The 12,458-nt window shown below is 36.2% G+C and overlaps 1 long non-coding RNA gene across 1 annotated transcript; it reads left to right on the forward strand.

Moving 5' to 3' along the window:
• The first annotated feature begins 2,640 nt into the window (after positions 1-2,640).
• On the forward strand, positions 2,641-10,732 carry LOC136826882 (uncharacterized). The gene is made up of 3 exons (XR_010849726.1): positions 2,641-2,830; positions 3,228-3,320; positions 8,989-10,732. It is a non-coding gene; the product is annotated as an uncharacterized lncRNA (long non-coding RNA).
• Positions 10,733-12,458: the final 1,726 nt, after the last annotated feature.

The raw sequence follows: 12,458 nt of genomic DNA on the forward strand, positions 1-12,458 counted from the left end.
CACCATAAGAATAATAGTTTTTGCTTTAAATTGAATTTTATACAAATGAAGTCAAAATTAATATGAATGGGGCTTATGTTTTTTAAGTGAGCCAAATAGTCCATTTTTTAGACAATGCATAGCAAATTGCTGAATCTGGCTACGTCCCTGGAATAGTTTAACACATGAACGTGAAGGCTGCAATTGAATGATTTTGTGGATAACGCAACTTATCAATTGGGAACGTTCCCGGACTGCTAATCAGAAGATTCTTTGCACTTGGCAGGATGGCATTTTATTAGAGATTTGTTCTCTACAGGGAAACCGACTTTCCAAGGGCTGGATAAAGGGCTCTGATTGCCTCTGTGAAAGAGAGCAGCCGCAGAAGAGAAGAATGGGACCGAGATAAATGACATGTGAGGTCCCTTTGAGTGGAAAGGAGTGCTCTGAGAGAAGCATGACGTTTCATGTTTGTGTGCGTTGGGCAAACATCGGTCAACCTGAAATGCAATTTCCACCAGTACAAAGTTTTGAAGGAAAATGATCTATAAGACTATTAAAGGTGGAGCAACCGACTTACATCCCTAATCGCCCTTTGTGCTTAACTGCTGTCTAACACCCACAACCCCCGCTCCTGAATTGAAATCAGGTGATCTGTTAGGCCATTGCAATTCCATGTTTGGCGTCTTGAGCCGTTTGTAAATTTGATTTTCCAACAGGGTAAAGGGACTTATATTAAAATATATTTATATATTTCATATATATATATATATATATTTATATATGGATATATACACACAGTATGTTAAATTCATGTGTATGTATATACACAAATATATGTGTATTCATGTCTTCATATATTGATATATATATATATATATATATATATATATATATATATATATATATATATATATATATATATATATATATATATATATATATATATATATATATATATATATATATATATATATATATATATATATATATATATATATATATATATATATATATATATACACAGAGTATATATATAGAGTTAAAGCAAGACTGTAAAACCATGGATTTCACAAACACTGAAATATATATAAATATATAATCACCAATTCACTTGGGAACATTTTATACCTATAACATGATAAACAGGGAATCTACACTGTTTCGCAGTGTTTATACTAGCAACTCATAAATGTTCTTATAAGGTATATAAAATTTATATGGTTTCACAATCTTATATAATACACACACACATATATATATATATATATTATATATATATATATATATATATATATATATATGTTTATGCAGTGAATAAGTATGAGATTCACTGATCGGGATTATGAAAGAGAGAGAGAGAGAGAGAGAGAGAGAGAGACGATGTTTATAATTTAAAATGATGAGCCATGATACCAAGTAAATTGAAGACTAACCATAACAAACCTCCAAGATGTGGGAAAGGAAGGAGGAGTTAGAGGATAGACTAAGAAGTGAAAAGGTCAGCAAAATTGACCTGATTTGTCCTTGCCAAAAGTGGGAGTTAAGATTGAACCATTAAGAGTAAAGTAGACGTCCTCAAGGAGGCGGAGTTTTATTCAACATAGGTCCAGAGTTCATTCTGATCAATTTTTAGCCAGAGTTACTTGAAAACCAAATTGGGTAGGATTGTGTCACTCGCTCCTCTCTTAACATCAAGAAATTTCTAAGTCCAGGGTGGCTGGCCATGTGAAATAGTAGAGTTAGAATAAAACTTATGAAAAACCGTGCCCGGTGAATACTTACCCCCTCCTGAAAGTATGAAAAATATTAATAGACAATTTCAACCTAACTTACCGAGTCCCTGCGTTACTATCAAGTGAAAGTCAACAGACAAACAGTCATTCATATGTGGTGCAACGCAATACAAAGAAAAACTAAACCCCATAACAAAAATTTGGTGGCAGTTTCGGAGGGATTTCGCCCAGCGCACATTTGAAAAACATTAAAGTTCACGGCCCTAGAGAAATTTACAGAGAGTGAGCAGTGACGGCGCTGAAACTAACTCTCAATTTAACAGCGCAAATAATCTCAAGACGGTCTTCAGCACTAGAAACACCAATACAACATCAACACTGTAGCAGAAGGGAAACGAAGCAGAACGAAATATTCCAAGAAGCAGTGAATCTTTTTGCGTCGATCGAATGAAAAATTGACAGCGGTAAATCTCTGCCTAGTTTGAAACTTCCGAACATTCGCATAAGATCAACCAGAAATTCAGTTTAATAATTATATATGACCATAATAAGAACAATAGTAATAATCACGGCATAGAACAGCGGTGATTTTTATAAGAAAACGAAATTTACGAAAGAAAGAATCAGCAACTCGCCCTATACTACGCGATCGCAGAAGCGGAGAAGACCAAAACAAACTGTGTTGGCGGACGTATGAAAGTCGCTAATATCTACGTCAGTTCAGTGAACTTTTCTATCGTGTTTGGACTAAATTACACGAAATTCCCAAAATTTTTGGTTGCTAAAAGGGAGACTTAGCGAAAGGTAGCGGTAGCAGAGCAGTGACGACGACGGCGACGAATGAGAGCGGAAGACGGCGACGAAAGAGAGTGAAGAATTCGGAACGGCGATAAAGTTTAGAAGTCAACGCGTTGATAACCGCCTCGGAGAAAGGAAGTAACGTCTTCAATCAACAATTTGGAAGGGATTCCAAATTTTTCTTCGCCAAATTCAGCAAGTACGGACTGGAAGTCGGCCGAGCTGTGCCGAATTATCGCTGGATGCTAACGACAAATTGCGCTCAAGTGCAATCAGCGCGATCTTCAAGTGCAAGGCGACACGAAGCTAATTGAATAGTAAACATTCATTCCTAGTATCGGGAATTATCAAGAGAATTTTTTTTTCTGTGAATAATTAAATTTTTTTTTGTGTGAGTGAAATTTTATATAATTATTTTTCCTGCAGTGCGCAAATAATTTTTTTAAACATAAATAATTTAAGTAAATTATTTTTCTTTTGAATAATATTCTGAATAATATTTCCTTATTGTTGTACGAAGGAAATAATTTTTTTCTTTCTTTCATATTTAGTAATTTTTTTTACGAAATAGAAATTTTCGTTCACTTGGTGATAGAGACAATTCTGTTTAAATAATTCTATCATAATAAATTTTATTGTTAAACACTTGGCGCAGCATTTTGCAGTGGAACCCAAACAATTGTATACATAAATACTAATATCAGACTTTTTCAGATTGTGAGAGAGTCCTATGAAGGAATGAGTTAGGAAAAATTTGAATTTTTTTGTATAGAGGGATACAGTCAACTCAGCAAACATGCAATTGAAGTAAGTACCTGATTCTCAAATTTATTTTTTTTTCAATTTTTCATTCTTGGAATCATTGAATATTTTATGAATTAATATGAATAACACTTTGGACGAAGTTATCTCCCCGACTGCAACAGACAAGAAGCGAAGACCAGACTCCATATAACCTAAGACCTGTACCTGAACGACTTTCTAGACCAATTGATCCTAGTAATACTAGACCCAGACGTTCTCGTAGTCAAGGTCCCCACTTAGTTTACCGAGTGCGCCTAACCCTTCAGTTGTAACCACTAACCCAATAACTTCCATTGTACCTAGAAATCCCAACATGGCGCAAACCGCCGTAATAACCAAAGCCACTAGATTTTGTGGAACGGTAGACCCAAGTAATGTAGATAAAAGTAGATTAGAAGAATATGGTGTAAATCGATGGATAGCAGACACAGAAAGCAGAATTTCAGCTGCTGGTATCACAGATGAGAGAAAGAAAATAGATGAAGCACTCTTGTATGTTAGTATGGAACATGGTGATGCACATACAGTTCTTCATTCAGTACTTTTAGGAATATTACTCTGTTTAACGAATTCAAGAAACAGTGCTTACAATTTTGGCAACCAGAAGCACAGAAAGATCCATGGTATAACATAGGAACTTTCCATCATCAGAAATATGAGGGTAATCACTTAGTTTTAGCCACTAGAGTAGAAGAAGCTATAGATAGAGTGACGACAGATATGAAAGCTGTAGGAATTGTTGTTGGAAGGAAGGATGAATTTGATGATGATGAAACAGATTTAGCTAGTATATCCAAGGTACTTAGATATATGTCATTAGGACCAATCTACGATGCTTTGGGTAAGGAAGAAAGAGTAGCCTTAAAGAAGTACTGTGATAGGAAGCCAAATGATGGAATTGTACAAACTTTGATGTACATAGAAAGGAAAGTAAAACAGAATTCATCAAGTAGTAGTGCAGATTTTACGGGAACCGTAGCTAGTGGAAACCCAAGAAATAATAGCAATCAGTCCAATAGAAACCAATCAGGGCAAGCTAGGTCTAGGTATCAGGGAAATAGAAATTCGTTTGATAGAAATGGTGGGAACAACAATAGGAGATTTAATCAATCAAATAGAAACAATCAAGGTAGGCCGCCAAATAGAGGTAACAATGGGAATACCACTGGAACTAATGGAAATAACAGTGGAAATAACAGGACTCCTGGACAGAGGGGAGCTAGTCAAGGCCAAAATTCAGGGAATAATAGGCCACAGTTCAATAGGCAGAGACAAAGTTGTGGAAATTGTGGTTATAACAACCATACAACCAGAATTGTAGAAGAAACAAATGGTGTTCGAATTGCAATAAGACAGGACATTTGATCCAAAACTGTTGGTACAACAAACAGGGAAATTCTCAGGGGTCTCAAAATAACCAAAGTACTCAGCCTAATATCCAAAATACCTTCCCCAGTAACCCAAATCAAGGGGATTCTCAGTGACAATCACAGAGAGTGCAGCAGAAAGGTCCATCCTTACAGAAAGAAATAGTGACAGTGAATAAGGATGTGTCCCCAACAGACATTACTCGAAGTAATGAAATAGTGTTTTCTGTAAAGAATTTTAATACGTGTCAGGAAGAGTTGCCTATCATACAAGTACACTTAGAAGGTGTACTGAGTTCCATATTGTTGGATACAGGCAGTACTGTAAGTATCATAGATAAAGGCACTTTAATAAAACATATAGGTTGTGAGCTTTCCCAAATGAGAGAATCCTATAGGACCATAAAGGGGATCGCTGGAAAGCAAATAAGGGCTATAGGCAATGTCAATTTAGAGATAGAAATTCTAAATAAGAAATACAGGGAAGAGTTTGTGGTGTTGGAAGAGAAATATTTTCCAGCTCAAGCTCTATTTTCCTTCCAGGCTATGAAAAGATGTGGAATTACACTAGATTGTAGCAATGGAAGAGTAACTATCAAGGAAATTGATAGAGGAAATGTTTGCTCTCTTGAAGAAGAGGAACAGTTTCAGATAAACTTGATCACTTTACCTGAGACAGCCTCATCTGAAGAAGTAGACATCCAACAGATAGAAATAGAATTTAATGCTAACCCGGGTAGGACAGTGAGTAGAAATTCAATGATAGAAGAAATAGGAGAAGATAGACAAACTACTTTTAAAAGCCTAGAAGCCACTCAGGAGGAATTCTCAGATAGCAGGTATGAACCTGATAACTCAAGTGCACGACAAGTAGATACCTCCGAAGAACTTAGTTCTTTTCCCAACCTGACGATCCTGACACGCTAATAGATTGTAGTCACTTAATAATAAGAGAAGATACGGAAGAGAAGTATCTCAATGAGGTGTTGCTGTTAGGCAACCTAAAAATGACAGAGATAGGTTCTGTGATACCACAAGATGAAAGTTCAGATGATACTGATGTCTGTTACACTGCCGATGCACAGAATGCAGAAGAGATCTGCTTAGTTAGTACTGCCGATGATAATCTTGTAAAACTCAAATTAAACAATAGCGTTATACTGCATCCACAAGGTCTGACAAAGGTTTGTCTTAGAATTGTAACAGATAAAAACCTAGGTGATACAGATGTGTTATTAGTTAATGAAGACTTACCAGACTTTGTGAAAATGGACAATTCCTAGTAAGACTTAATGGTGGAAATTGTACGACTTATGTGTATAATTATTCTGACAAGAGACTAGAATTGCATGCCGGCATAGAATTCTGTAAGGGAATTGTGATTACTAACCCTTTACTAACCCTAAGTGAAAAAGCATTTGTCTCTGTAGCTGACACAAGAGTTAAATTAGAAGGGGAAGTAAATAATACAGATTTTCCTCATTGTAGGGACAGGTTAATACAGATATTAGAGAAATATAGGAGTGTTGTAGCAGTAACAGGAGATAAGTTAGGAAGGACAGATGTCCTGCAGCACAAAATAGTCATAGAAGATGGTGCTAGACCTTTTATATACCTAACTACAAACTTCCAATAAGTCAAAGACCCATTGTAGACGAGATGGTTGAAGAGATGAAGGAAGATGGAGTTGTAATACCTTCTAAGTCACCTTATAATTCACCTTTACTGCTAGTTCCAAAGAAAGACGGTACATGGAGGATGGTAATTGATTACCGTAAATTGAATTCCAACACCATCCCTGATCGAATGCCAATGCCAGTCATTAATGACATGTTAGCTCAATTAGAGGTGCCAAGGTTTTTTCTAGCCTCGATTTACTGAGTGGATATTGGCAAGTTCCTCTCGATGAAGAATCCAAGCATCTCACGGCATTCAGTACTCATAAAGAACATTTGCAATTTGAGGTAATGCCATTTGGTCTTACTTCAGCTCCTTTAACGTTTGTACGTTTAATGCTGCAAATCTTGGGAGATGTTGAAGACGTATCGGTTTATCTTGATGATGTAATAATTGCTAGTAAGGATGTAGAGAGTCATTTCAAGACAATAGAATTAGTATTAGATAGGCTCAGAAAGGCCGGTTTAAAGGTAAAAATTAAGAAATGTCAGTTTCTGAAGAAATCTCTAGAATATCTAGGACATGTTATCAGTGAACATGGTTTGAAAATGCAAGAAGGAAAGATTAAGGCTATTGTAGACTATCCAGCCCCAAGAAATTTGAAGGCACTAAGAAGATTCCTAGGTATGGTAGGGTATTATCGACCTTTCATAAAGGGATTTGCTACCATAGCAAAACCATTAACTGAGTTAACTAGGAAAGATGCTAACTATGAGTGGAAAGATGAACAGGAAGCAGCGTTCAAAACACTAAAGGATATGTTGATAACAGATCCTATCCTAGTTTATCCAGACTTCGAGAAGGAATTCTACTTAGCCTGTGATGCTTCAAGTACAGGACTAGGTGCCGTCTTGATGCAAAAGGATAAAACAAGGATGAGGACTGTATACTATGCCAGTAGAGTTTTGAATGCAGCTGAAAGAAATTACAGTACAACAGAAAGGGAATGTTTGGCATTAGTCTGGGGATTACAGAAATTTAGACACATTTTGCTAGGACATAAAATTAATGTTCTTACAGATCATAAACCCATTTGTGATCTTTTCAAGAAAAGGGCTTTACCAATAATATGAAGTTCAATAGATGGTTCGTTAGCGTATTAGAATTTGCCCCAGAATTTAGATACATACCTGGTAGATATAACACATTAGCTGACGCCTTATCTAGATCACAAGAAGAGAACGAGAAACAAATTACCACTCATAATTTCGCCTTCAGTTGTCAAATCACAGACTTAGATTTAGACAAAGTTCGTCAGGAACAACAAAAGGATTCTAGAATAAGGGAAGTAATTGGTAACCTCTTGCAAGGTGAGAAAAATTCAGAGTTTCAATTGATAGATGGGTTATTGTACAAGACTTCAGACGAACCAAATGCTTGTTCACGTTTGTACATTCCTAATACACTAATACAAGACGTTTTAGAACTAACCCATTCATACAAGTTATCAGGACATCCTGGAATTAAGAAAACATGTAGAACAATCACTAGAAACTATTTTTGGCCTCGATGTAGTGAAGATGCTACTCGATTTGTTCAGAATTGTACCCTATGTAATATACATAAGGGGAATGTCAACGTCAAGGCTCCTCTGGAAATGTATCCTTCAGAATTAAATCCTTTTCAAGTAGTCACAATGGATTTCTTAGGTCCATTCCCGAACACCATCAGAGGAAATAAACAGATTTTAGTTTTCATTGACTATTTGACCAGATACGTAGAAATTGTTCCAACTAGAAACAGAGAAGCATCAACGGTGGCAGAAGCCTTTAAGTCTAGAATTATAACCAGACATTCATGTCCTCAAGTTTTGCTCTCAGACAATGCTGCTGAATTTACTAGTGACATTCTAACGAAATTGTGTGACTTTTATGAAATACAGAAATGTCAAATAACAGCATATAAGCCAAGCTCAAATGGAGCAGTAGAAAGAACAAATCGCAAGATAAAGGATGTTCTGAAAACATTGGTAACCCCTAGCACTGAAGACTGGGACTTGACTCTCGAAGACATACAATTTACTCTAAACAACACAGTAAATGAATCAATAGGAGAAACTCCTCATTTCCTATTGTATGGCTACCAAAAGAGAATGCCAAATTCACTTTTGGATGATGCCACACCACCCAGACGTACGTACAACTACGAGGACTATATTGCTTGGAAGACAAGACGTACGTATGAGACCGTTAAAGTCACCAGGGCTAGATTAAAGGAGTTACATAAAAATCTAGTAAGTATTACAATAACAGATCCACCATACCCTCGTTAAAGGTAGGACAACAAGTTTATGTACTCAATCATGTTCTTGAAGGACCTAATATTAAAGTATCACCAAAATTTCGAGGTCCATATAGAGTTTTAGAAGTTTTGAAGTTGAATAAATTCAAGTTAATGCATGAAATTACCTTGAAAGAATCCATTGTACATTGGAACCACATTAAAGTAGTTCATTCAGAACCTTGGTCGTCTACCCAGTTAAAAGATTTGTCCAATAAAGATAAGATAGATAATAAAATAGAATCTTCAATGACCCCAAGGTATAATTTGAGAAGAAGGTAATGGCAAGTGCAATGGTAAACAAATGTAGTTGATAAGATTTTTACTGCTTAATAACATTATTTCAGCAAATGGATTGTATGGTGGTTGGCAGTGAGTCAAATTGTGAACTCACTCGTACAACTAAGGAAGGGAGCCATCATCAAGGAGCATGGCAAGGTTAAGATGATACAGGACCTAGCCATTGTTAAGATCCAGACGGACTCCATTATCGATCAGAGAGAGCAGTTAGTCCAGCTGAGCAATCAGATACAGGCAGGATTACAAAGTGTCCAAGATAGAAATTTGTACGACATGCTCTCCAAGTTGCAGAGGGACATCGATAGTGTTATGCCAAGGAAAGTAGTAAAGCGATCACTCATACCCTTTATAGGCGTCGCTTTACACAATCTCTTTGGAGTGGCGACCGATGGTAATGTTGAAAGGCTAAAGGAAAGAGTGGCACAACTTGAAAATTGGGCTTCTGAGCAGGGCACTGTCTATAATAAAGTAATAGGAAATGTCAATCAAAATCAGAAAATGATCACAGTGCTGAAAGAATTTGTGAATAGTGCCCTCCATAATGTTTCATCAGAAATTGCTAGAATCCATCAAACAGAAATGATGGAGCAACTGCTCATAGAAACAAGTAATTTCCTTCTGGAATACAAGGAATTACTCAATGCAATCATGATGGCAGGTAAAACCTGCTGTCGCCTTTTCTGATAACCCCTAGTGAAATTGAAGCCATTATTCAGAAATGTGTTGTGAACAATCACTTGAAGCCACTAGTAGAAAATATAGTGGACTATTATGGCCTGATCACAGTGAAAGTGATAGCCAATCAAATCATACTAGTGATCCCTTTCAACAATCCAGACGTCAACTCATTGATGTCAGTCTATCCATTCCCAATGGTAGTAGATAATAAGTCCATTGTACTAGAAGGAACAGTTCGACACTTTGCCTTGCAGCATGATTCTTTCCTAGTGACTGAAATTCCCGAACATAAATTCAGGGAATGTGTCATGCTTAATGATGGTGTATATGTTTGTAACATTGTGAATTTCTATGAACCATTGAATGCTCTTCATTGCCTAGATGATCTTGTAAACAACAAGAATGGTAAGAACCATTGTAAATATATACCGTTTACAGAAACTTTCAAGGCTCAAATCATTGATGATGAAATTTTTGTGTTCTCAGCAAACAGATTGAATGCTAAGATTGACTGTAAGTCAAACAAAACAGAAGTAGTTTTCATTAACGTACACTCATTTTCATCTGCTTGTGAATTGGTTATTTTACATAATTTGTATTACAAACCTACAGTCTTCACGACATACAGTTTGAATTTCAGTAAAAGTGTACATCAGTTTGCAGTTATTAACGAATTTCAACTTTCAGAACTGGAATTGGAGACATTCACAAAGCTAGAAGAGGTTCATACTTTCTTTCATACATATAAGACCGAGATTTCTCCTATCATGTCATTCATAAATGTCATTCTTTTAATACTGTTTGCTTTCATTTCTTTTATAATTGTCAGGAAATTAATACTGAATAAGCTTGCCATAATCAAGGACATGATGGACAGAATCCTTCCTAGAGAGTGATAGCGTTTACCATTGACTTGCACTTGAACATTTGATGATTGATTTTTTTATTTTTTGCAATTTATGATTGATAACCAGAGAGTAATAGGCATTTGATATATTTACTTTGCCATAATTTTCTGCATTTAGTTTGAGTATTTGATATATAATTCATGCTTATATTGTTTGTGTTAGCACTATGATGCATTATAATATTTCTTGCATTTATTGCTTATTAATAGAAATTATTGACAAATTGAAGTAATTGACTATAGTCAAGTTGAGTTGGTTATCTACTTGCATTGTAGTCAATGCAGGTAGGTGACCGAGTGATGTTATGCAGTGAATAAGTATGAGATTCACTGATCGGGATTATGAAAGAGAGAGAGAGAGAGAGAGAGAGAGACGATGTTTATAATTTAAAATGATGAGCCATGATACCAAGTAAATTGAAGACTAACCATAACAAACCTCCAAGATGTGGGAAAGGAAGGAGGAGTTAGAGGATAGACTAAGAAGTGAAAAGGTCAGCAAAATTGACCTGATTTGTCCTTGCTAAAAGTGGGAGTTAAGATTGAACCATTAAGAGTAAAGTAGACGTCCTCAAGGAGGCGGAGTTTTATTCAACATAGGTCCAGAGTTCATTCTGATCAATTTTTAGCCAGAGTTACTTGAAAACCAAATTGGGTAGGATTGTGTCACTCGCTCCTCTCTTAACATCAAGAAATTTCTAAGTCCAGTGTGGCTGGCCGTGTGAAATAGTTTAGAGTTAAGAATAAAACTTATGAAAAACCGTGCCCCTCATGCAGTGAATCACTTACCCCCATCCTGAAAAACTGCACTGTATGAAAAATATTAATAGACAATTTCAACCTAACTTACCGAGTCCCTGCGTTACTATCAAGTGAAAGTCAACAGACACACCGAAACATCCATACCTCGAGAATATCTCCATTGGAGAATTGTCCGAAGGGAATTTATATATGATAAATGAATTGGTATCGTTGGGACACGAACCCTTGACACGAAACCCATTCAGCGACTCCAGTAGATGCTACCCACTGCGCTATCAAGAGAGGTATAAGTCTTTGCCGAGTCCGCTGTACTGTTTTTACCTTCCGTGAACGGGAAATGTACTTAGCCTCGGCAATGACCCACCCTCCCGCCATGACAGTTCCTTTGGTATGTTTGGAACACGCAGCTCTTATTATGAAATTTTTTATCACACCGTGATTTACATACAATCATGAAGCTACAAATGTCGCTTAATATCAAATTCACGCTACCTTGGGAATATCTCCGCTGGAGATTTGTCGAAGGGGGAATTTATATATGATAAATGAATTGGCATCGTGAGATACAACCCTTGACACGAAACCTATTCAGCGACTCCAGTAGACGCTACCCACTGGCGCTATCAAGAGAGGTATAAGTCTTTGCCGAGTCCGCTGTAATTGTTTTTACCCGTTGAGCGGGAAATGTACTTAGCCTCGGCAATGACCCACCTCTGCCATGACAGTTCATTGGTACGTTTGGAACACGCAGCCTTATTATGAAATTTTTTATCACACCGTGATTTTTATACAATCATGAAGCTACAAATGTCGCTAATATCAAATTCACGCTACTCGGGAATATTCCGTTGAGATATAATTTATATATACTGTATATATTATATATATATATATATATATATATATATATATATATATATATATATATATATACATATACATATATATGTGTGTGTGTGTGTGTGTGTGTGCATGTGTTACAGTAAGATTGTGAAACCAGGACTTAAATTTTCAGGATTTAGTGAAATCACCAATTCACTTAGGAACATTTGATCCTGAGGGGCTAGTAATAAACACTGCGAAACAGTGTAGATGAATCACTGTTTGTCATGTTTAGTACTAGACCGGGGATAATTTATATATATATATATATATATGTGTGTGTGTGTG

Source organism: Macrobrachium rosenbergii, chromosome 41, assembly GCF_040412425.1.
Source record: "Macrobrachium rosenbergii isolate ZJJX-2024 chromosome 41, ASM4041242v1, whole genome shotgun sequence".
NCBI lineage: Eukaryota > Metazoa > Arthropoda > Malacostraca > Decapoda > Palaemonidae > Macrobrachium > Macrobrachium rosenbergii.